At 41.7% G+C, this 26,480-nt stretch overlaps 1 long non-coding RNA gene across 2 annotated transcripts in view; it reads left to right on the top strand.

Annotated features, from left to right (window-relative positions):
- The window catches only part of LOC140119616 (uncharacterized), a 65,786-nt gene that overhangs the window by 7,549 nt on the left and 31,757 nt on the right, over positions 1-26,480 (top strand). For both annotated transcript variants that reach the window (XR_011853403.1, XR_011853404.1), the window contains exon 2: positions 1,242-1,318. This is a non-coding gene — a long non-coding RNA (uncharacterized lncRNA). The remainder of the gene's footprint in view (positions 1-1,241; positions 1,319-26,480) is intronic.

Raw genomic sequence — 26,480 nt, 5'->3', positions numbered from 1 at the left:
TCTATAATTAAGGTACAGGGCCCCACTGGCAGCTAATTTTAGGAGATATGGGAGTGGGGACTTGTAACCCTTTATCAGCAGGCATTGTTAGTCAGGGGGTCAACATCTGGTAAAAGGTCTTCTTTAAAGGGGTTGTCCGAGTTCTTGAAAAAAAGCTAAAAGTGGCCGGGAGAGGGCTGCTTTAAAAAAATAAAGTCCTACTTACCTTCCGGTGCCCTCCAGTATCCAGCGCTGCTGTCACTCCGGTCCGAGCGCCATGTAAACAAACATGGACGCCGGAGCAGCGCTGGATTCAGCTTCCGGACGGCCGTGGCCGGGTACGCCTATCCGTCCTGTACACAGCATTGTGTATGGGGGCTGGAAGGTTGTCGGGTCCGGCCGGAAGCTGAGTCCAGCGCTGCTTCGGCGGCCATGTTGGTTTACATGGCGCCCGGACCGGAGTGACAGCAGCGCTGGATACCAGAGGGCACCGGAAGGTAAGTAGGACTTTATTTTTTTTAAGCAGCCCGCTCCCGGCCACTTTTAGGTTTTTTCAAGAACTCGGGCAACCCCTTTAAGTCTGAATAGAATTGGTCTGAATTGATGATGCTCCTGGAAACCGGTATAACCCTCTCTAGTCCTCTAAAACACCAGGTTTTTTTTAATGAAAAAGCTCCGATTTTGTTTTGTTACCTATTAGGAATGTTTTACTAATTCAGCTGGGATGAATGAGCTGCCATCCAGGGCTATCTTGTGTATTTCTTAGAAATACTGATTTACTAGTACACAATCCATAGATGTTAACTTGCTCGATACTGTACTGCTGAAATGACAGCTATATAGTCTCATAAAACCAGTCCAGTCCAATCGATTCTCTTTCAGATAATTATATGCAAGTGGACGTTTTATGATCCGTCCAATCAATATATTGACACAGAAATAAACCTGAGAGGGTGAAGGAAGATAAACCATAGGGTTTGAAAACGTCTGACTCTAACCTATTATTCTCTCTGATAACCTAGCATAATAACTGCATGATATATTCTGGTGGAAGAGAATATGTTTATTACATTCTCTAATGAAGGGGCGTGGTTTAAAGGGTCCTAATTCATTATCTGGGTGAAAAATTGCATTAAAACTCATAGGAATGAGCAAATTGTTTCTAGATTCTATGTAAGACGAATTCCATAATGATGTTCAAAAAGACTCTCATTGCTATTGAATGTTAATGTTATTTTCCAGTAATCACTTTTTGTATTCAGATTAAAGGTGAAACGCGTTGAGTCCACAGACAGACTGACCTTCTACTAGGCCACCGCAGGAGTGTGTCATGAATGAGGTAATTTTTGGTACTGTATTAGCCATTTCTAAACGGTTCCTATCAAAAACAGGGACAGTTTGACCATTCGGTAAGATACAAAAGACGGCCAGACGAAACGCAGGAGTGCGCGAAACGGTCCGTTGCCGAAGTTTGCAGCGTGTAGAACCTCCCTGTCCTATGCACCGCTTTGAATAAAAAAGAAGATTCTCTTATTTGGGTGAGTGCCGCCATTCTTTGTCTTCTCCTATTTGTAAGATACAAAAGGCCCATAATATACAGGCAGTCCCCGGGTTACATACAAGATAGGGTCTGGAGGTTTGTTCTTAAGTTGAATTTGTATGTAAGTCGAAACTGTATATTTTATAATGGAAGTTCTAGACAATTTTTTTTCTTTTGCCCCAGTGACAATTGGAGTTTCAAAATTTTTGGTGTAATTGGACCAAGAATTATCAATAAAGCTTCATTACAGACATCTTACAGCTGATCATTGCAGTCTGGGACTATAGTAAAGCATCCAGAGAGCTTCACCAGAGGTCACAGTGGGCAGAGGGGTCCGTCTGTAGCTATGGGTTGTCTGTAAGTCGGGTGTCCTTAAGTAGGGGACCGCCTGTATTGAACACCTCTAGTCTTGTGATTCCTGAGGAGTTCTCTTTTTTGTTTAGGTCTTGTACTTCTCCTTAGTCAGGTACTAGAAAATTACTGGAAACTAATTGAATTAAATGTAACCTAAACTCATGTTTTAAAAACGCCTATAAAATGTATTTCCGATAATTTATTACCAAATGTTTAATTATGATAATTTTATTTTGCCAGTTTTATTTAATAAAAGCATCAGTTTCATTTCCATGGTCGTATTCCTTCATAGATACCTATCGAATGCACTTTAAAAAAAAAAGATAAGTAACCCATCCCTTTCTTGGATCTCCTCATACCTCTCCCACTGACTCTCACTTCAAAATTCCATCTCCACCTCAAGAACATCTGTCAAATCCGTTCCTTCTTCGACCCTGATTCCAGAAAATTGATATCCATGACGTCATCATCTTCCACTTGGACTACCGCAACATTCTTATCTTTGGTCTCGCAGCTAGCTCTCTAATCCATCCTGTGTGGATTTTGATGGCCACAAGCAACAGGTATTGTGCCTTTGCTTACAGCACGTCTCATATCAGTGGGTGAGCGCCGCTTATACCAAAAATATTCATATGAAGTGACTGCCCCCATCGCAAAGACAGAGTAGGACTTGCCCTATCTTCGGGGTGCAGGAATTGGCATGTTATGGGTGTTGCGATGCACTTCACCCTGAACATGCCCACTGGAAGGCAAGGGAGCCGTGAGGTAGAAGCTGTTTGTGTGGCTCACAGCCAAAAACAGCATCATTTTTATGAGGCCTAACTCCACTGCCTGGCTGATCCATCTCTCTCCATGCTTCTCATCTGCCTCTTCTCCCGGCCAGTCTATGTGCCATTATTAATAGTCTTGTGTGGACACAGCATTTGTCTGCTTTGGGGATTGTATTACTATTGCCTGGTCTGGGGTCCATATTGGTTATTGACTGAGGCAATATTTGGTTGTTTGCGTTGCATTTGTGCTAAATTGAGGTAGTTGGTGCTTCTAGGGTGCTGAGAACTAGTGTGACTCCGATAAGCAGTCACTCCTTTAAGTTTTGCTTTAGATGGTTCAATTTGAGATGAGATAAAAACATGTCTTTTATTATGCAAATGTTTCCTCTCTCCCCATGTTTGGACCCAAAATTTATCAAATTCTCCTCATTACATAATAGGTTACCTTCCGCCACTACGACTTCCCTCCACAGCATAAGTGCTCAGTCATTTTCTTTGGCCTTGTAGACTATACGCTAATAATAATGTAAGGGATTGTTTGTGCGCCAAGACGGGAGAGGTTTTCTGTCTGTATTTAAGTGCTTATTTTTCATGTGATGCTGATTCAGCATTTTATTTTATAGCCATTTACTCATCATCATCCAATTGGAATAATTCCTAGAGTTAAAAGCATCCACTGCCCGGAGAGAAGGAATCTCTGGCTGTACAAGTTACCAGGGCGAGATCAGTCAGGAAAGGATTATTATTGGTTACCCGGAGCTTTCAGTGCTGTGACCTGTAATTATCGTCATGGGTGTAACTACAGGGGTAGCAGCCATAGCAGCTGCTATGGGGTCCCAGCATCTGGGGTAGTGGTTGTGTATGATGGATGTGTGTGTATACTGTATGTCTGTATATGGTGATGTTTATATGATCTATTTGTGTGTGCATAAGGTACTATATGTATATATGCTAATGTTATATGTGTGTATATGCTGTATGTAGGGGGTCCCATTCAGAAGTCTATGCTCCTAGTTACGCCCCTGATTATCCTGTTACAAAAGAACCCCAGAAGGACGTGTACCTCTGAGTGGCTCGCTGTGCTACTCACCTCGCCGGATTCCAGCAGCGTCTCCCGCAGCGCACCGATAATTGGCACTGACCAGTTGCCTTTCCTGGTAAGTTCCAAGAACCGTCCTGTGTTCCCTGCCGGATATTTGTGCCTCATAGCCTTAGAGAAAGATTTCCTTGATTACCTTTCCTTAACTTGCTTCTGTGTTGCCTGTCTCGACCTCCTGCCTGTCTCTGACCAAGCTTCGGCCTCATGATTCTGTACTTCACCTTGGCTGCCACCGCCGACAAAGTCGCACCTGTGGAACGACCTGGTAGTACCTCACCGCAGCAAGTCCAACTCGCTTTGAGGTGGGCTCTGGTGAAAACCAGGTGCCACTTAGACTCCTCTCCCAGGTGTCAGCTTACATCATCGTCTGCGGTGGTACAGAGGTCCACTACCACTGATCCTGACAGGCTGCCTTCACTGCCCATCAGAACCATGTCAGCTTTCTCAGGCTGCCAATCTGTTTCTGATATTTTTGAGATGAATAGAATGAAGAAAATGAGGCTGCATTTTGGCTCAACATTGTGAGGATAAGTCAGGAGGATTCTGAATGTGTCCTTACAATGGAGGGCTAGGGCATTTCCCACTTTATGCACACACAGTGGTATATGTCATCCTTCTCCTCCCCCACTCTCCTGATAGCGGGTGATGTCCCCATCTTTATGTGAACAATGACTCTGGGTGTATTATCAGTGGAGGCCAGAGGAGGGATGCATTGCATTGCATCTATCCCCCAAAGGCCTACGCTGAGGATAGCTTACTGCGTCTCCCCATGCTGTGTTTTTCACTTATGCCTCCATCTGCCAATATATGTATATGGATACACTCAACAAATATGCTGGGAACTTTTCCTATTGTCATATTCCATTTAAAGGGAGTCTACTAGATCCACCAAGTGTTATACTCTCACAAGACAAATCTCCTATAGATATATAATTATACAGTTTACAGTGGAGAATTACATAAGCAATGAAGTATAAGCAATTCAGTGAATTCAGAAATTCAAGCATGCTTGAAAATGACTTTATAGAAAATATGAAACGTCGCATCCACAGTGGAATAAAAAGATTTCCCATTAATTTCTTTGGAGTGCTGCTTCATCTATCGACCTCTGTGGTAATATCCTTATATTTGTTATTTATTGCCTCCTTCCTTCTGAAATGAACTTTTAAAATGATGCTAATTCGACAGATGAGCTCTTGCTGTGTTATCAGAGCACCGCCTCGCTGTAGCTTCACAGGCATTTACACTGTACAGGAGCAATTCCCCCATCCCACTGTGTGTTGAAACTTCCTTTGCTGCAACAAGATAACATCAGGCAGAAGGAGATGCTTATTGCTGAGGGAGCAGAGGAAGAGACAGTGTAACAGCCTGTGAAGTTACAGACCCCCTCTGGCTCATTATCATAATTTTAAAAGTTGATAGATAAATGGAAGGTGGTCATGGATAACAAATAGACAAAGATTACCAAAGTCACGGTGCATGGATCTATGAGTAAGTGTCCCTGGTTTATCCATGTTTGATTTGATGGTAGATTGATATTATGGAGAAGCCTTTAGGTATCACTCTTTCTCTTCCAGCTGAGCTGCTGTATTGCTATCTGCAGTCTTACTGACTGGAACGACAACTCAACCAAACCTCCAAATTGTAAAGGGGGCAAGAGGGTCTCTTCTTAACTTCCATTACTCCCTTTACTACTGGACCTTTTTGCCCAACTTACTGGCCCACATTTACTAAAGCCCCTGCACCAGTTTTCTGTTGGACTTTTCGTGGTCTTTTATGTGCAAGCTGCTTGCACAGGCATTTAAGAAGTGTATGCACCACATTTGTGTTGCTCGGGACACTTCTTTGTTGCGGCCGCACTATTCCGCCCATGACATAAATTTCTGCACTATAAGGGGCGTTTCAGTGCTGAGTTGGATCGTGCATCACATTTATCATACAAATTCCGACAGAAATATGTTGCCCGCCTATGTTAAAGGTGCATCAAAAAAAGGTGCTGAACTTTATTCATGAAGAACATGCACTACAATTCATGAATCTGGCGCCCCCTGCACACTCCACAGGCAAACTGCACCTAGTACAGTTTGCACTGTTTTTAGTAAATGTGGGTCACTGTATACCTGCAGGTATATTGCCAAATACATGATAACAATACAATCCAGATCAAATAGTGTATTAAATCCATATACTCTTATGAAGAGGCCCAAAGGTCAACTTATGTATGTCTCTACAGTAATATTCACTTTTTTGTAGCTGTGATACTGAATCAGTCTTTATATCTCCTCTAAAATGACTCGGCTGGATTCATGCTATGATTATTAACCCTTCTATGATTCATTGCGTTCTCATCAGATTACTTCTGTATGATTATGTGCTAACAGGCTGTGATATCACAGTGTGTGACCAGCATTAGCCTAAGTACTTGAATTCGGAGGGCAGGATTGAGATCTGTGTAATCCTCATGCTCATTATTCTCATATTTATTGTGTATGAATGAATAATACCTACTTTTCACTGCTCAACATTCTGCTTGGGAAATTGAATTGATTAAATGGCCGTAAATTAATGTATTATGCATAATTTCTTATGGAGTTCTATCAATGGGGCTCCTTTACAATTTTATAAAACCAAAATATACCAAGACAATGGGAGCCAGACCCAATGGGAAACAAAATTCCCTGTATTACATTAAAACGGTGACTCCAGTATTATAATGAAAAGTATCATTACAACTCATTGGATGATGCATCGTAATGCAGCCTCCAATCTATTCCTCTCTTCTTGTTGTCAGTGAATGGAAACATTCTTGTTCAATTCTTGTTATCTTATGAGCAGAATCATTTTTCTGTAAATAGGGGTCCTCTTGATCAACATGGCTTCTTGACATGGCTTCCATACACATCTATCCATATATATCCTCGGTATAAGGAAATCTAGTATTACATGCTGGCCGCCAATGTCAGGTCCACAAGAATGAAAGTTGCTCATAGTTAGTGGCTTTTCAATATGGCTCTTAAAGGATGGCTCTATACAAGAGATCCCCATTTATAATGTCCATATACCCAAATAATGCATCACAGAAAATTGTATTAAAGGGTTGTACCGACATGGATTGTTATCCCCATTCCACAGGATAGGGAATAACAATCTGCCTGGTAGGGATCCAACTTTTGAGATCCCCACCTTCACGAGAAAGGACTCCCACTGTCACCTGTAAAAATTATGCTATTGAGGCTATAGCGCTCATGTCTCCGTTGTGTCGGGTACTTCTAGCATGTCCTAGCAGTGCTTACAATGTTATACTATGTTGGGACCCCCACTTGCCATTTCATTAATATTTGTAGGAGGACAGGGGCATAACTAAAAGATCCAAGACCCAATAGTAGACTTTTAAATAGGACCTCCCTTCCCCCTTAAAGAGGACCTGTCACCTGTAAAAACGGCATATTCATGAGGGGGCGGCTCTAGCATTCCTACTGTACACGCGGCAGTGTCTGCTAGCGTTATCAGAGGTTCCTGCATCTGTTGTAGCACTAACGTAAGCAGCTCCTAGTGCCGTTTTTACAGGTGACAGGTCCTCTTTAAAAAATATACATAGTTGTACACACACATATGAGCTACAACCTCACATATACAGTATATACATACATATAGTACCACATATACCCATTAATTACATGTGCACACACATATAGAGCATATACACATAACAAATATATACACACATACAGCATATACACACCCAATACCCCAGACAATGGGGCACCTTCACACTGCGGCCCCATAGCAGCTGCTATGGCTGCTACCACTGTAGTTACTCTGATGTAGGAGGAGTAACAAAGGAACGGCACAACACAGATATTTAAAAATAGATGTGCCCAAATGTCTCTAAATGGAAATGGCAGGAAAGGTGACAGGTCCACTGCGAAGCTATAAAAGGCTGATGCTTGGAATAATTCTCTCCTTCCTAACTAATGGACACAGCTCTGTAAGTCACACACAGAGATAACAAAACTGATTTGGAAGTTATATATTTTCAGCTATGTTCATCTATTGATCTGTGATGTGGCCATTTGTTGGAATCAGATGACAATGCAGCACATTATACAGCAATTTCACTACTTTGCAATATTTATTGTTCTTAAAACAGATTGCAGCAAAACGCGGATCTGAAACTCTGGGACGTGTTTCTAGCAGAGCTGCAAAACATGTCGGGGTCATAAATCTGTTGTCCAGGAGCCAAATTGCTTCGTTCTACAAACCAAGAGGTCAGACAGTGACTCAACAGTACAGTGTATTCCATCTTCAATACAGGACTGAGATATATAAATCACAGACCCACTTGCATGAGGGATGATCTGCCTACAAGTATACAAGACATCAGCAGACTGTGTCTAATGCTTTATGAAGTGACATCCACATCAGACATTGTGACAAGTAAATGCCATGAGATAATGGTATTTTTTATATTGTACTGGACACCTAAGAGACAACTATTGTCTATATAAGGCTCCTGGTGAACTATCTTTAAATACATAGACCATATGTGGATCTGGAGTTTGCGAGGAAGAATCACGTCCCACTGCCATTGATAGATGGCCAAGACACGTTAGGAGATGCTAGTGGTGACACCAGGGGATCAGGAAGGAATTGTTCTAAACAGGCTGAGGTCATTGGCAGAGTTCAAGTTAAGAATCGGAGGTCAGGCACCTATGGTTCAGAGTTGGATCACGAAAAGAGACAAATAGCCCACATTTATCAAAAGTGAGGCAAGCAGCACTAAGTGCATGAAGGTGCAGGGTACGCCAGATTGTTAAATGCTGGTGCTCAGTCTTCAATAATCTGGTGAAACCCTGCACCGCTCGGGAAGTGTGCACTATCTTTGGTGTACCTGTAGCACCCTTCACTTTGTGTAAAATATGGGGTCCTACACCAATGGCCGTGTACTGTGCTTACCAATGTGGCCGGTATACCTAAGTTAATGCTCAAACACAAGTGTGATCTTTGTTTTTTTGGGCCCGGCCATCACCACAAGGCAAGTGATTTACTCCTCTTTGCATCCCCTCCATATTGCAGTAGTTTAATAAAAACATGTTTATGCTGTGCCTGTACTGTGTTCAGATCTATGTGTTCCTAAACCCAGTACTATTTTACCACACTAGGCTGCAATTTAACATACGGGGCCAGATCTATTAAAGTGGCTGTGCCAGTTTTCTGTCCTACTGTGCATTGAAAAGAACATCTTTGGAGCTAGCACGTGTATTTAAGAAGTGTCTGCGCCAGTTTGTGTCACGGCTGCACTGTACCTACAAAAGAGAAATATGTGCACCTAAGGGCATGTTGCTGCATAGTCATAGTTTGTGACACATTTAATGCAGAGACTCAACAGAAGTGTGTCGCACACTGTATGGTAAAGATGTGTTGCAACCCTTCCCCTAGACCAGTGGTGGCGAACCTATGGCACGCGTCCCCTGCTGTCTATATATAAATCATTAGAACTCCCGGCAGGCAGGAAAAGCTGCCGATCGCCGAGAGCTCCAGTGATCTCTTTCACTGAAGGCTGCGTCTGACCTGCTCTGTGCTCATTAGTGCTGCCTAGAGACACAGCAGCAGGTCAGTGCCCGCCCCTCCTGTGTGTGGCCACAGACATGTGTCATGTGGTGATTTTGATGGTAAATTCACCTGCCTGATTACATGTAGATTTGCTGTTCAGTGCACACACCCTCCACCCTACAACATACACATTACCCTACAGACACCCTCCCGAATTCAAAAATCCTTCATATTGCCACCGGATGGGGGTAGTGATCCTCAGTGGATGGGGGTAGTGATCCTCAGTGGATGGGGGTAGTGATCCTCAGTGGATGGGGGTAGTGATCCTCAGTGGATGGGGGTAGTGATCCTCAGTGGATGGGGGCAGTGATCCTCAGTGGATGGGGGCAGTGTTCCTCACTGGATGGGGGCAGTGTTCCTCACTGGATGGGGGCAGTGTTCCTCACTGGATGGGGGTAGTGTTCCTCACTGGATGGGGGTAGTGTTCCTCACTGGATGGGGGTAGTGATCCTCACTGGATGGGGGTAGTGATCCTCACTGGATGGGGGTAGTGATCCTCACTGGATGGGGGTAGTGATCCTCACTGGATGGGGGTAGTGATCCTCACTGGATGGGGGTAGTATTCCCCGCTGTATTTGCTCCTGCTTTGTGATATAATTGGTGATGTTGGTCTTTCTATGGTGGTCTGTTTATTATCAGTATGGTGGTATTTATCTTGTTGTACTGGTAATGGTCATCATGTAGCACTATTATATGTCCCTTATAGAGTGGTATGGTGTGATTTTAGGCTAAATAGACGTGTTGGCACTTTGCGATGATTACAAGGACTTTGGTTTGGAGTTTGGGCACTCGGTCTCTAAAAGGTTCGCCATCACTGCCCTAGACCTAGGTTCTCTCCAAACAGGGCAACATGCAGTGCTCACTAAAGAGGAGGGAAAGGACCTGCAGGGGGATGATCGCTAACTTGGGCACCTGGGTGATAGGTCAGCGTGATGTTTAACACACCAGGCTTAGGGAATGGAGGCAGACGGAAAAGGAGGGATGGGGCAGTAGGAAGACACATGGTTGAATGGCCGCAATCAAATGACAAGACCCTGATTGTTGCCAAGTAGATTGTGTCCAGTGAGTCCACTGGTTTTGGACTTTTGAAATAGAGTTGAAGGTGAAGTTGTAAATCCAAAAAGGTGGAGGACATTCAAGTATGTGCAGTACCTATTGATTCAGTCTCTGACATGCCCTCTCACTCTCTGGTTTCCGGTGGTGTCCTTCTTTATATGTGTAGTAACACATTGCACAGAAGTAGACTAATGACGGCAACACAGTAATTTCCGAAACGCATCACCTCCTTTTGTTTAAGTGATATCACTTTTTTTGTTTCATGTTTTGGATTTGATGAACGTTGATATTTTATAACTCAAGCTAAGTTGGAGCGGACTTTCAAGTATATTGCTTCATTGAATTACCTTGGATCTGGAATATTCAACATGCGGCAGAATGGGAACATATTTTGTCCTTTTTTTTTTATTATTACCCGTGATTGGTGCTTGCATTGATCGCAAATGTAACCCTTTGAATTTAGCTGTGCCTCCATTTTCCTTACAATCTATTGACACCATTAGGGAACCTGGACTCAAACCCGGACTTCTTGCAGTTCAGACCTGAACATTGCAGGTTCTGGTCATTACTACTTGTGATCTACATTAGGAAAGGAAAATTTTAAAACATCCAGAGTCTTGAGGATTCAAAAAGTCTGAGCTTTATATATAATAGTTTTTGGAAACAAACTGAATTCTAATGAATATATATATAGATATACATTATACTATATATATTACAATGAAATCAATGTAGAACACTGTATACATCATCACTCAGGAGGAGACAGTGTATATATTCAATTCAGTTTAATAATGCCTTTGTGTGTGTTTGTAGAAGCAGGACTGCGTGAAATGCATAAGAATCTTCCCCCAATATTTTAAAATGTAACTATCCCCTTACCCATCGATCTATTGTAAAAAAAACCTGAAAAGTAAAAGTGCTTCCATAATGACCTAAGATATATAAAAACTGTTGCATTCTTTTACCCATAAGGTGAACACCACGAAAATATAAATTTTGGTTCATTCAGCCTGCTATAAAATGTAATAAAAGTGAAAAAATGTATGTACCCCAGTATAGTATCAATAAAAGTATGTATGGTCCTGCAAAAAAACATGTCAACCAGCTCCATCAACTGAAAAATAAGCTCTAAGAATTTAGCAACACAAACATGGACCTACCCCCCTCCTCTACCCCCTTTGTTGGACTGGCTTTGGTTCACATCACTATTGCCCCTAATTATAAATGTCTGCAATATCAATTAAAAGGGAGAGTCCTTCATAAAATGAGGCCAGCAGTTCCCCTCCATCATACATGAGGATAGAGCTGGTCCGTTACTCTGATTCTCACATTTCATTCTCATCACCTTTATTAAACTGGATGGTTTAGTTCTTTATCAACTGAAATTGAAGAATGAATGAAAAACCATAGATACAACAATGAATCTTTTAGGTACCCAAATAGTGTCAATAATCAGTACAACTCATTCCCCTGGAAAAAAACAAACTCTTTCTGCACAGTCAGTTTGTGATGACCTCACTGATTGACCCTAGTGGTCTCCTGAAATATATAGGATTTTTCTTTTTAGGACATTTACCACTATGGGGTTAATTTTTATTCTTACCCCATTTTAACATCTTTTATAGTGCTTGTCCCTTTAATGGTCTTCATAATCCAGAATATGCAACAAAAAACCATCCTGTTCTCCACTTTAGTATTGTGCAGTGCTATTTTGAGCTGCATACATTTAGACAGGAACCCATTATCTATTGCTGTACAGTATCTTATGCTTCAGTTGATCTTTCAAGGTTAAGGCGGATATTTAGGTTGGAGTGCACATTCATTTTGCTAATTTATACATTTTTCATCCATACCTTACTATTGCCTTATGCAGAGAAGAAACATCTCTGTGGTTCATTGGTGAATGGGAGGCATGTGAACAATATCTTTGAAGTGCAGTATGAATCCTGTTGTCATTGAGTAAAGAGGGGAGAATTATCACGAGCAGCGGCATATGATTGTGGCCACGCCCCCTGGTTGCGCCCCCTGGAGGCTTAGGCCTCTTGATCTGTCTGATGGGCGACGCGGACGCTGGTCCGACCTGGTGTAGTTTTGCGTAAAAACCAGCAAACGGTAGTCCCCTGCTTTTTCAGAAGAATATAGGCACGGGACGGGAACACTATTTTAATCACTATTTTAATTGCAAATTATTTCACTGCTTTTATGCTAGAAAACTGTCATAGAAATAGTGTTAAATCTCCCCCATGGAGTTTATGAGACCAGAAGCGTAGTTCTAGAAGGCAGGTGGATGAGTTTAAAACCCTCTTTAACACCTTGAAAATTCCCCTGAAGTCTGATTTCTCATGCAATTATAGAATTGGCAGTATGTTACAAAGGAAGAAAAAGCAGGGGACAATAGTTTAAAATTAAGATGGTATCTGATCAGATGCAGACATGTGGCAGTACACTGGGTCATTTATCTTAGTCTCATGCTACTTTTTTGGTTGTATTTTAGTGACTGAGCGCATCCAGCAGTTCACCGGAGTTGTCTGCTACCAGATGTTTGCGTCTTATTTAACATTATTTGCGCCGATATGGGAGCAGATAATTGCACGATAACCCACCCATCCTGACCATGCTTAGGAAAAGCAATTGTATGATTTGTGCAACAAAATTGAAACTTTTTAAAAATTTGCACCTAATATGGCGCAAAAAACTATTTAAGACAAATAAGGTGCAAAAAATACTCACAAAAGGCGCAAATAGAGCTCAGGGAAGGGGGAAATAAGATAAATCACTCCCAATATATATTAAAGGGATCCAGTGGGGTAGACATTTAGGTAGGGACTGCAGTAAGGAGCAGTTGCCTTTCTGCTTTAGGTCTTTGTATTGTATAAATTGGACAAATAAAATAGAAAAGAGAAGTTTATGCCTAACGAATGTACAGGGTGCGGCAGATTATTTATGTCATTATTTGGCGCTCCCTGTACTGCTCGATAAGGGTTCACCCTTTTTTTTTTTGGTGCACCTTTAATATGCAGCATTAGAACGATTCTGTCAAGTAGATGTATTAAATGTGCCGCAAACTCCGACCAAGCAGTAACAGGTTCTGTTCTACAGAATAGACGCAAAGCCAATGTGGTACCAATATACAAAAAGGGGTCAAAAAACCAATCCTGTAAAACTACCCACTTTACGCTAACTGATGGATATATCAGTCAGCGAGCTATGAAGGATGTATGAAGAGGGCTCATGGGCTGAGCCCTCTTCATACAGACATGGGGTTTGCTGCATGTTGCAGTAAACCTCCATCGCTAACAACCGCGGTCGGTGCTAGCATCAATCGCAGTAGTTTACCCCTTGAATGTGCAACACCCCTGTCAATGCAATGGTTAATCAGGTGTTGCAAACTCTAATCCCTCTCTATACAAAAGGTTTCTCTGTGAGAGTGATCAGTGTGAAATCATGGTAATGCAGCGGTAAGTGAAGCTGCTCTGTCTGTGAAGTAAATGTTAACCAATCAGATGTTCTGTATCATTGTAATGTCAGGAGCAAGCTGGTTTGATAAGGGAGCTTCCACCTCACAAGGGGAGTTTACAAAACCCTTTTTGGGTGGAAAGTTCCAGGGTCTTAGTTGAAGGTTCTTCTACAGAGATTCAAGGAAGTGTTGGCATGCTGCCCTGACAACTGGGCCTGCTAGGAGATCAGGCCCAAAGCAGAGCTCCACCACTCAGACTCTGCTCCAACTCTGCTGCTGAAGCAACTGCAACATCCCCCACCCGGGCCTAGCCTTTTCTTGGAGCCTGGAGGCAGCCAGGGCCCAGGATACCGGAGTGGCTGGCTCCCTCTGGCAGGATCCACTCTGATTTGAAGAAACAAAGGACTTTAAAATTATGCACGGGAGCTTAAGGGGCTCCAGGCTCCATTAACACCTATGATTTTTTTGTTAAAACCAGTGCATAAGAAGCTAAATGAAGCACAGATCCTGATCCCTGTCTATAAGAGATACTATACTGGAGTATCTTACTGTACACAACTTTGTGACCCAGCATCAGCACGGGGTTATGAGGGACCAGGCCTAATCTGATTGTCTTCTTTGAGGAAGAAAGTTCTAGACTGGAGCAGGGGGGGGGGGGGGGGGGGTTGTGGTGTGTATAGATTTTTTCAAGGTATTTCAGTCAGTGAAAGGTTGGTTTATAAAATGTAATAAACAGCAGAAAAGATGGATGCGTATACTGGACCAATGTACAAATGTAATTTTTTATTTAATAATAATAATAATCATTATTATTAAAAAAAAATTACATTTGTACATTGGTCCAGTATATGCAGCCATCTTTTCTGCTGTTTATTACATGTGTTGTTCAGGATGCATGGACAATTTTTGATTCTGGCAGTGCCTGTCCTTTTTTGTGTATGATTGTTCGTTGGCATATAAAATGAGACTGCTGGGACTGGGGGTAGTAACTGGCTTCCTAATTTGCAGGTGATACAAAGTTCTGTAAAGTAATTAAAAAACAGAGCATTTTGGGAATGCCCCTCATCCCGTCTGCCCAACTCACCTAGCAGTGCCCTTTTTTAGGAGGGGTTTGTACAAATTTGTCATCAGTAGGCTTTCTCTAGTGACAATTTAAGACAAATGTGAGTGGATTTGAGTTTATTATCCCCCGTTATTATAGATTATAGATACGGCTCTGTTGGGGAAGCTCCATGTTTCAGATGACCACTTTCAGCTGCAATCTGGAGTGAGACAGTTAAAGTGTCCTACTGAGTCAGTAATGTTTATGGCTGCAGCCTGACTCAAAGCCAGAACAAAAAAAAATCAATATTAATACGGAAATGAATGTCAGAGTAACAGTAACTGCTTCTTTTTCCAATGGCTCCAGCTCAGATACTGATCAGTGGAGGTTTCAGTGGTGTAATTGTAATGATGCATCTTAAAGGCATCACATTTAACATAAACATTATACTTAAAGAATCACATGGAAAAAAATTATATAATGTGACCATTATTCCTTATTTCATTCATGAGGAAATGTATCAATGTAGGGTTTTAATTGTGTCAATCCACAAGGTGCACACTGTCCTGCTGCTACAACCCCCACCCATCAGCTGTAACATTTAGGAAGATCCAGACTGACTTCTTGTTCCAGAGATATGATGTTGCTGGTAGCGGTGGCTTTAGAGACAACCATGTCAGATTGATAGGCAAGGTGACTCATCGAGCACCAACCAAAACCCTAACCCAATCTCATGCCTCTGTTCCTGCATTCAGGACTTATATCTTTTAGCCTCTGGTTGTATCAGGATGCAGATGGCTCTAGGCACTAAAGCCAGGCCTTCACTGGTGGTGCATGACCACTACATAGAATAGGGCGTTAGAACAGGTAAGCAGGTCAGAGATCAGGTGCCCACTCATAGAATGATAGGAGGTCTATATAAAACACTAGTAGGAAGCACGGTGGCTCAGTGGTTAGTAATACATCCTTGCAGCGCTGGGGTACTGGTTTTAAGTCCCATCCAGGTCAACATCTGCAAAGAGGTAATATGTTCTCTCTGTGTTGGTGTAGGTTTCCTCCAACACTCCAAAACATACTGGTAGGTTGATTACATTGTGAGCCCCATGGGGACAGGGACCGATCTGACAAACTCTGTGCAGCACTACGGCATCTGTGTGCACTATATAAATAAAGGAATTATTATTATTTAATACTGGACAACCCCTATAAGAAAATATTAGTTGCTATGTTATTTCTTTTGTATCTATTTAGGAAAGACAAATTTCAGTCCGCTCAAACCCCAGGTGCACAGTATTGATGAATAAGCAAATTCAGTCCGCCAATCACTTGTCAGAATAAAAGTGAAGATATTCTTTATCAGTACTGGATAAAACCATTAGTTAGACATATATACCAGGAATATGGCACTGACGCGTTTCAGACCTAATTCTCTATGACTAAAGAGCGAATTAGGTATGAAATGCTTCAGATGACATTTTTATGCTATATATCTGTATGTAACTAATGCTTTCATCCAGGACCAATTAAGAATATCTTCAATTTTATACTGACAAGTGAGAGCCGGACTAAATTTGCTTCTTAGTATTTTTTGAATCTGACTAAGTGAATATTACACACATGAAGGTAACCAGAAGTTTTGTTACACTGGTAACAAATTGGGACCAGAGAAAGTTTAGTTTGCATATAAATGATTATTACATTTCAATGAAATCCTTATCGGCCAGAAGTGATCTTATCAGGCAGACAATTACATGGGAACAACAATGCATTGGTTCTTCCCTTATCAGAAGTCTATGATCTACTACATAGCAGCATTTAATCTAAATACAAAATTGTAATGAGTTATAAGGATGCACAGGTTCTCGTACACAGATGCTCAGGTTTTTTTCCCTTTAATATTAGTCCATATAGAACCATGAGGCTGCTATATAGATAAATCTCATGGGATGAGCCCAGACAGTTTACTGTCCTGTTTGGTACAATCTTTACTCTCACCTTATTGGCCTTTAGATCCTTTATAGACTATCCAGCCTAGATAGTAATAATCGAGGACAGACATTATTTGGGAGGAATTCAGTAACTATGGGCCGGAGAGTTGATGTCCCTGATTGCCCCCAGGCTCCAACACGCCCAACGTGGGCTGCAGATCAGAAAAGCAGGGAAACTGGCAGGGACTGGCAGAGTTCTGAGAATGAAGTAGGCATGATGAATCTCCCCCATTGACTCCTAGTAACATTAATTCCAGAGAACTGCCCATTCATTCGCTAAACTTAAAGGAGTCCGGGATTTAAAAAATAAAGCTGTGCAGGTTGGGCAGGACTAGAAAAAATAAATGATAAACATCTATTTTCTGCAGCGCTCCCATTCTCCCGTGACACCACCCATCACTGCAAGGTCTCTGTTCTTTTACAGATGCTGGTAGAGCCGTCCCGATCACTGCTGTGTTCCCACTACACAATGGGGCTCATTTACTACGGGTCCGTGGTCCGCACTATTGTGGGAATAGCCAACATTTCCGCTGAGAGGCACATTTAGAAGGGGTTTTTGGCGCACGCAATCGGATTTTGGCGCAAACGTGCCAACTTTCATGCAACGGAAATCAGGGGGCGGGCCAACGGACGATCTGACGGATTCGCAAGATTTAACATTCAAAATTGTGTCGCAAGCCAAGCACTTACATGCACCATGAAGAAGATGGTAAACTCTGCCGGACCTCAGCGGTGAAGCGACACATGCAGGAAATTGGACTCATGATCTTAGTGAATCGCGGCAGCTCCGAATCCTCGGGGGACAACGCACCTCAGGGATCGCGACGGGAAGGGTAAGTAAATGTGCCCCAATGAGTTTAGGTCTCCTGCTACTCTGGCACCTGACGCTTGTCGTATATGCCAGAGTCAGTAACCAGAGCATAAGCAGTGCCCAGAGAAAAAAAGAACCCTGATCTGCTCTGGGTCCTGAAACCAGTGCATGCAACCAGCTACCGGGCTCAGAGCACAGTGGTACCTGGATAGTAGAAAATGTTGTATGTAGAGTGGTGTGCAGAAAAAAAAGAGTTTTATTATTACTATTCTGGGGTTCCTCCTTTATTATAATTGTCTGTTCTGGGGTCTCTATAATTATTGTCTCATTGGGTGACTGTTATCTTTATCCCCTCTAGGGTCTACATTGTAATTATCTACTCTTCAGTCCCCATTATTTATATTGTCTGCCCTGGGGTTTCCATTATTTTTATTGTCTCTTCTGAGGGTTTCCATTATTTTTCTTATCTGTTCTAAGGGTTTCCGTTATTTTTGTCTTCTCTGGGGGTCTCTGTTATTATTGCCTGCTCTGGAGTGTCCATTATCTCCTCTAGGGTCTCCATTATTATTTGTATTATCTGCTCTGTGGGTCTCCATTATTGTTATTGTCTACTATGGGCGTCTCCATTATGAGTACTTGTTGCGGGGGTCTCCATCGTCTACTCTGGTTCCTTTATTTACTATTGCTTAGTTTGATTACTTTATTTATTGCCTGGTATATGATCTGTATTATCATTCTTTGCCTGTATCAGAGTCTGTATTATAATCTTTTGCTTAGTCTAGAATATTTATTACTTATCATTATAATGTGGTATATACTGTATTTTCTGGGGTGGTATTTATTGCTGTAGTGTGGTAGTTATTATTTGTAGGGTGGAATCTTTTGCTGTGGTTGTTGGTGATTCTAGGATACTAGTTAGTAGTCCAGTCCATTAAGCTTGAGCAGGTTGACAAATTGGGCAGGAGTATATGTCATGTCCTAGCCCTGCAGGAAAATTGGCATACTACACCTTTGGCACGTCTAACGCTATTAACTGATGCCAAAAGAGTCGAGGTTTGTAGTAACCGAGAGCAGTTTATTAATAGTAAACCTACCGTACATCAATCACTGCCAGTACTATGGGTTATAGCTTTGTGCCCATCTACCAGCAGAAATTTGTGCAAATAATCTACTTCTACCAAATGTATTTTATCAGCGTTGGCCACCGGCTGGCAGCTGGCGTCCTTATCTCCTAGTGATTACCCGCACCATGTACAATGGCTCTGGCTTCCTCTGTTCAGCTGGCTTTGTCTTTATTTGGGTGGAATTTCATTGTAGACTGTCGGGAGTTAATTAGATCATTGAACAACGACAATTTACATTGCAAAAAGATTGTGTCCTTAATATACAAGAAGAATCTGTTCTCATTAACCCTTCTACCTCTGTAATTTTATGATAGATGCATGTCTTGTTTGTCTCGCCTTGTGTATCATAAATAATTGAATGTCCTTATGATGTCTATTGTGTGAGTTCACATCTCATCACATCAACTCCATCAGATTTAACCTCACTTGACTGTATTTTTGGTAAACATTTAGACGCATACAGTAAACAGTGTTGGAGTTTTTTTTATTTGCACTTTCGGTGATCCCTCATTTGCATCTAGTTGACAGAAGTGAGCAGTTCACAGGATGCCATCTGGACCCTAATCATCCTGATATGCCAACTTTCAAAGGCTGCTCTGTTCTCATGGTTATCGGACGACAGGTGGCATCCATGCCAGTCTATGACTCTTTCATCACAATAGTGTCTAAAAATAGAGGCAAAGGTAAAATTTCTCAATCCTTAATTCATTTCTTGTCGAACTTGAAGTTCTGCTATAAAATGCAACATTTTCTAATATATTATGAAGTGGGTGGCATCATATTCATGAGAAAATGGATAGAAATGATTTCATTATAGTTTATTGTTCATGTTAGTCAACTCATAATGCAGAATCAGTGGACGATAATCTCTACACTAAGATGCATGTTATAGGTCTAGCTTAACAAAGCAGGTATGCCACAGTGGTGTCCCACAGGAAGCATTGCTACATTCAACAAGCAAAACTCCTTCCCAAAAACATATCTCCGCTACCTCTGACAAACTCAGCTTTGACACAGCAGCACGTTATAAGAAAGAAGAATATATAATACAGGACTGAAAGCAACAGGTATAATTTGTAAAGTGTGTGAAGAAACCTAGTGGGTGTCATTCCTGTACCCTGAGGGGTTCTGGAGACACCCCTAAAACACTTCTGCCACGTTTACATAAATATAAAATTTTATTTTTAAAACAGACACCCCTACTATTATCTATAATAAAAGTATGGCTAAGCCCTCTTTATAGATAATGGGAATGGACATCACCCTCTTGGTTGTACTGCAGTATATGATACGAGTGATCAGATCACCTACTCTCCAAGTACCTTAGAGGGCCTAAAACAATAGGTGGCAAAAAAAATGGAAAAAAAAGTTCAAATCACCCCCCCTTTCTTTAGTATCCAAATAAAAATAAACGAAAAAACATAAACATGCTCCAAAATGGTTGTTCGCTAGTGAACCTCAAAATCGAAAATAACATCCAATTGTCCAAATTGCCCCTTTTTGGTCAAGAAATAAAAATTTCAATGAAAAGTGATCAAAAGTTGGGGCAAATGTGTTTTTATAAATGTCTCTGTTTCCCCTGTGGTGCCATCACTTCTGGTTGTATGTGCTGCCATCCCTACCATTGCCTGAACTCCTGTTGCAGCAGGCACGCGGCATTAGTCGGAAGAGCACTGTTGGCCTCCGTCTACAGAGACCTGGCACCGCGAGAGAACGGGAGCGCTGGACAAAGTGAATATAAGTGACTTATTGCTTTATATATAATAGATTAGCCCAAGGCAACCCCTGCAACCCTATGAAGTACAATTTGTTATTTAGAAAAAAAAGAGAAAAATAAAATTTATTTAGGTATATTTCCATTGAAAACATTTCCCTACGGTTACAGTACACTAGTCACTGGCTGTCCTCCCATAATAAAGGACATCATTGTGATCCTTACACTTTCCTCAATAAAATGTTGGTGATAGCTGTTATTTCTAAACAAAAATAATAATCTAATGCCATGCCCTAATTTCACACAAAAACCCCTCAAAACAGGCCTGAGGTTAAGGACCTGCTTCAGCCAATAAATGGCCTCCTTGGACCATGGAGCATGTTACTCCCTTTATTGACCAATGGCCATCCATGCACAAGGCCAAAAAGCAAAGTAGGGGTATATATACTTTCTCTTTTGCCACCCCCTCTGGATTTTATTAGAATTTCTGTCAGGAAGTAATACTTCTCCTTATGGAGGATTTACCAATTAAAGGGGTATTCTCGTCTGAGCACTCACATTTAGTTTAGTTAATCTGCCATATATAAACATTTCTTCAATTGGATGTTATTAAAAAAAAAATGTTCCTGTGTGAAGATAATTTCTCATAAATGTAGCCATGTTGTCCCTTAGAACACTAATAGTTTGACCAAAAAGTGATGTAACACTTACAAAGAATAAATGTAAAAAATTACCATCTTTATTAGTAACATACAAATAATCAAGACACACAGTAGATGAACTACAATGGGTTAAAAGCCATGTGTGGTACAATAAATAATTATATCTATATATATGGGTAGGTAATAAGTTTGTCATATAGCATAGCCCCAAGTAAACATGCATAAGACAATGGGGTTAGAATAGATGCACAGATAATCCTGTAGGAAAAAATGACAAAAGGAAAGTGGAAAACAAATACCATACCAAATCAGATCACACATGGGAAGTTGCCCCGACACGTGTTTCGTTATGAGCGCTTTATCAAGGGGAGTGATAAAGCGCTCCCCTTGATAAAGCGCTCATAGGGGGCTTGGTTGAGCGGCACGTTTAAGTTTTAATCCAGCAGCAGCCAATATAGAGGATAGGGCAATCCAGTAATATACAGTCTAGTGAGGGCTAACTAGAGGAATTACAATGCCTGGAATGGGGCAATCAACTATATACAAATCCAGAACACCGGCTCAAGGGAAGTACGCTCAACTCCAGTGGTAATAGTAAAACTTTTGAATACTTTATTGAAATCTTCTGATACGTCATACAAAAGATAAAAACAAGGACACGGATGGCGATGAGTCAAACAGGTGCAAGCCTACGCGTTTCGGATGAAAGCTACATCCTTATTCATGGCTTATTCAATTTTTGCATATGTGATTTTATATTTTGAATTTGTAAGCCCACAGTGGCCAACTCTTTCTCCTCATAATCGATTATTAAGCGCATCAATCTAAGAGAGCATTCAGATAGGACAATATTCCATTGTTTTAAAAACTCTGTTGAATACAAAGTAGTTGGAAGTTTCTTAATGCGTAGTCCCCTTGGCACCATATTCTTGTCAATATAGGACTTTAAAGTGACGGAGTCCCACCAGATCTTTAATTCTTTGGTTAAAAGGTCCTCAACTTGATGCATGCATGTTCTCAGGTTAAAAACATCATTTGACTCTGGAGCAGCAATATTGACATCGAATATGCTGGCGGCTTTATTCATTCTTTCATGCATATTGTGAAAGTCTGCCAGACAAGTAGCTCCATTATTAGCCTCCGTGTCCATGTTAACACGTCAGACCACAATCCTTTCAGTAAGCACGACCCGAAGCATATAGCAGTTCAAACAATGTACACAAGGTATGGTCAGCTCACCTGGGACCTGGTCGACACGAGGAAAGCAATCCCGAGCTCGGATATCTCCAGCTTCCGTGGAGCAATCAATACAAATCCAGAACACCGGCTCAAGGGAAGTACGCTCAACTCCAGTGGTAATAGTAAAACTTTTGAATACTTTATTGAAATCTTCTGATACGTCATACAAAAGATAAAAACAAGGACACGGATGGCGATGAGTCAAACAGGTGCAAGCCTACGCGTTTCGGATGAAAGCTACATCCTTATTCATGGCTAACTAAAACCGCAATAATCCTAAGGTTATAAAGTTACTCCTTGATTTGCCAGCTGATTAACACCCAATAGGATTTAAGCTGTATCTAACCAATACATTTGCGAGCACAACGGATAACATTGCGGATAAACATAAAATGTACAAAATATATTAAATGTAATGCATACAATAAAATGAGAACATGCAAGCTTTGTCAATTCAAGAAAATCATCAAGTAGAATTTATTATAACTGGCAAATCACATCCAATCTTTTATTTAACCCTTTCGGGATCCGGGTTTCAAGGCAAAAGATCCAATATGTTTCTCTATTAAACATTTTGTACATTTTATGTTTATCCGCAATGTTATCCGTTGTGCTCGCAAATGTATTGGTTAGATACAGCTTAAATCCTATTGGGTGTTAATCAGCTGGCAAATCAAGGAGTAACTTTATAACCTTAGGATTATTGCGGTTTTAGTTAGCCATGAATAAGGATGTAGCTTTCATCCGAAACGCGTAGGCTTGCACCTGTTTGACTCATCGCCATCCGTGTCCTTGTTTTTATCTTTTGTATGACGTATCAGAAGATTTCAATAAAGTATTCAAAAGTTTTACTATTACCACTGGAGTTGAGCGTACTTCCCTTGAGCCGGTGTTCTGGATTTGTATTGATTGCTCCACGGAAGCTGGAGATATCCGAGCTCGGGATTGCTTTCCTCGTGTCGACCAGGTCCCAGGTGAGCTGACCATACCTTGTGTACATTGTTTGAATCAACTATATAGGAATAGATCAGGTAGCTTCTAGGAATACTTCATAGTGATATACACTATACCTTGAGCTATACAGATATCGACTAAGTAGCTCCTAGGAATACTTTACAGTGTTGTACAATACCCCTGAGTGAGAAGTTGATCACTCTCCCTCTGGGAAGATTAGATATCCCCATCATAGTCCAATGAAGCGCCTGAATAGTATTCCACCCCACTAACCCTTCCCTCTATTGCCTGTCTGCAAACTTTTAAAATGAGTTTTTGTTACCCATAAAGTCTTAAACTATATTTAATAAAAGTTGAGTTTTATTACCTAACCCTGGTGGCTAAAGGGTACTAGTGGTCGCTGGCCGTGCGACTTTTGGAAGTTTAAATTGAATATGTAAATATCCAGCCACCACGGAACACACATTAACGGGGTCCACTAATATTCTTTCCCCCTCCCTCCTGGAAGGGGAAATTCTTTTTGTTATAGACATGCCCCCATCACTCACGCCCCCTTAAGAGGATAATAATCGCAATCCTAACAGTTCGTCACAAGAGTTTGAATTTATAATCACTACAGGAATGAACAAAATTATTCTCATGTTCATGGAAAATGATGAATGTTAATGTCTCTAAAGATTTGATACATCATAGTTACAATAAATGGGAGGAGATTGGGATTAGGAAAAACCAGTTTGGGGGTTTTGGGGGAAAGTGCACAAAAATATAAGGGGGGGGGGTTCTAGTATCTATGATAGATTGGCAAAGTTTAATAGAATTTTTAGATTACAATTCTGAATACATTTTATAATAAAACTGAGTTTAATTGTAAAAAATGTAAAGAGAAGCAGATTTCCTACATGTAGTGGGGTTACCCTAAATTGAGGTCTTTTGGGATTGAGGAAAAAAGTAAAAACATAGAACGTGCTTAATTGGGGAGTACACTACAGATTGTGGGATCAACCGTACAGAGAAATCTCTGTTTTAATGCTTTTTTTTTTTTTTTTTTTTATAGCCAGATTCTTGGTGGTTATTAGAATCAGAGTCCTGAAAACTTGGCTGACAATCTCATATTGGGTTAATATATTGAATCATATATTAAGAGCTATGAAAAAGTAAGGATATACTCTGAATAGTTGCATTAAAAAAAAATGGGAACAATTGTTGTTTTGTTATTGATATTATGGATAACTGTTGCTTATGTTTTAATGATAGTATTATTATATAATATATTGTTGGATAGAAAGGGGAATCTGAACTAAGGAACAACAGACAGAATAGTGAATGCTGAAACTCCAGCCCCCCGACAATCCTGGATGCTTGTCTCTGTGTATCCTAGTTGATACATGACAACCGCGAAGCAGAAGATATTTACATGTTAGCCAGGAACCCTAATTCAGAGTGATAGTTTAAAGGGGTTTGTATGTGAAAGAATGTGAAAGTTCTCAAATGTTAACCCTCCTAGTGATGTTCACATAATAAACATCATTTTGACCCCCTTGCTATACAATTTTGCTAATTTTTTTCTTTTTTTTTGCTGTTTTAGCTCCTATCACTCATTGATGGTCAGTGTAAAATTCCAGAGTGTGGGCAGGGACTCTCTAAGCAGACACATTATGATCCATCTAGTTCTCTGTGCTGACAATCTGGTTACATTATCATGGTCCAGGTTTATCTACACTTTCATTTAGTTACTTAACATTCACTAGTATCTGACACGTGGAAAAAGAGAGATGAGAGATTATGAGATTCAAGAGACTGATCAGGGCCGCATCTGCCATGAGGCGAGATGAAAATCTCGCCTCAGGCGGCAAAATGCGGATCCCTGTAAAGGGCGGCGAAATTCGCCGCTCTAAAGTGGGCGATTCGGGCGCCCGTTAACGTCCGAATGGCCCACTAGCTAAATAAATTGCACCTGTCTCTTTAAGAAACAGGTGCGATTTACATGCGGAGCGACGCAGCGCCTTTCCGGCTGCTTACGTCGCTCCGTTGTATGCAGCGTTACAGGCGGCGGGAAGTTTACGCTGCCTGGAGCCCTGGGGGTGTAACGGCTCATTTCAGCACCCGCCACTACATGGACTTCACTGTCAGCCGCTCTCGACGTCCTCCCCGAAGCTTCCTGAGCCGCCGGGGACACTGGAGCTGGACGGGGAACCTGCAGCTGGACGAGGGGCTGGCCGGGGACCCTGGTGCTGAACGGCACTGCTCTCCGGTCAAGAGAGAGATCTGCTGCTGGAGAGGAGCCGAGAAAGAAGAAATATAAGGAGCTGACAACGGCTGGAGGTCAGAGCTGCTCTATAAGGTGCGTTTTATATACATGTGTGCCCAATGTCTGCATGTACCCCCCCAGTGTCTGTATGCATCCCCCCCCCAGTGTCTGTATGCACCCCCCCCAGTGTCTGTATGCACCCCCCCCCCAGTGTCTGTATGCACCCCCCCCCCAGTGTCTGTATGCACCCCCCCCCCCCCAGTGTCTGTATGCACCCCCCCCCCCCAGTGTCTGTATGCACCCCCCCCCCCCCCAGTGTCTGCATGGGCCCATGTGCCCAGGGTCTCTATATACCCCCTGTGTGCCCAGTGTCCAGGGCCGCATCTGCAAAGTTTAATAAAACTGATTTGGGGCAATCCATATTTTGGGCCAGGTAGTAATTAATCCAGGAGACTTCATACTGTAAGTGACTGTGGTATTTTTAGGGACGCCGGGTGGAGATGCTGCACAGAGATGAAGCTATCTGGCCGTGAATTCAGCAGTGATACGTCATGGATTGGAGAACCCGGAATAAAGTCCTCCTGATGGAAGAGATTGTCATCTATAAGGTACTAGATGCAGCCAACGCCTCTCAGTTAGTCAAAGAGTGTCAGTGATCCCCTGCCTGTTGGAAATGTTTAGTAAAGTTTTAAACATTTACTGAACAGGATGTGGAAACCTTTAAAAGATTTGTCAGATTTGTTCCTGTTCTCCAACCACACATATAAAGCAGGGGAATGGAGGTAGGCTACTGAAGGATTAAGGGGGGGGGGGGGGGGGGGCAGCAT

This window comes from Engystomops pustulosus, chromosome 1 (assembly GCF_040894005.1).
Source record: "Engystomops pustulosus chromosome 1, aEngPut4.maternal, whole genome shotgun sequence".
Taxonomy (NCBI): domain Eukaryota; kingdom Metazoa; phylum Chordata; class Amphibia; order Anura; family Leptodactylidae; genus Engystomops; species Engystomops pustulosus.
The sequence above is the reverse complement of the archived record's forward strand: the minus strand, read 5'-3'. Positions and strand labels throughout refer to the sequence as shown.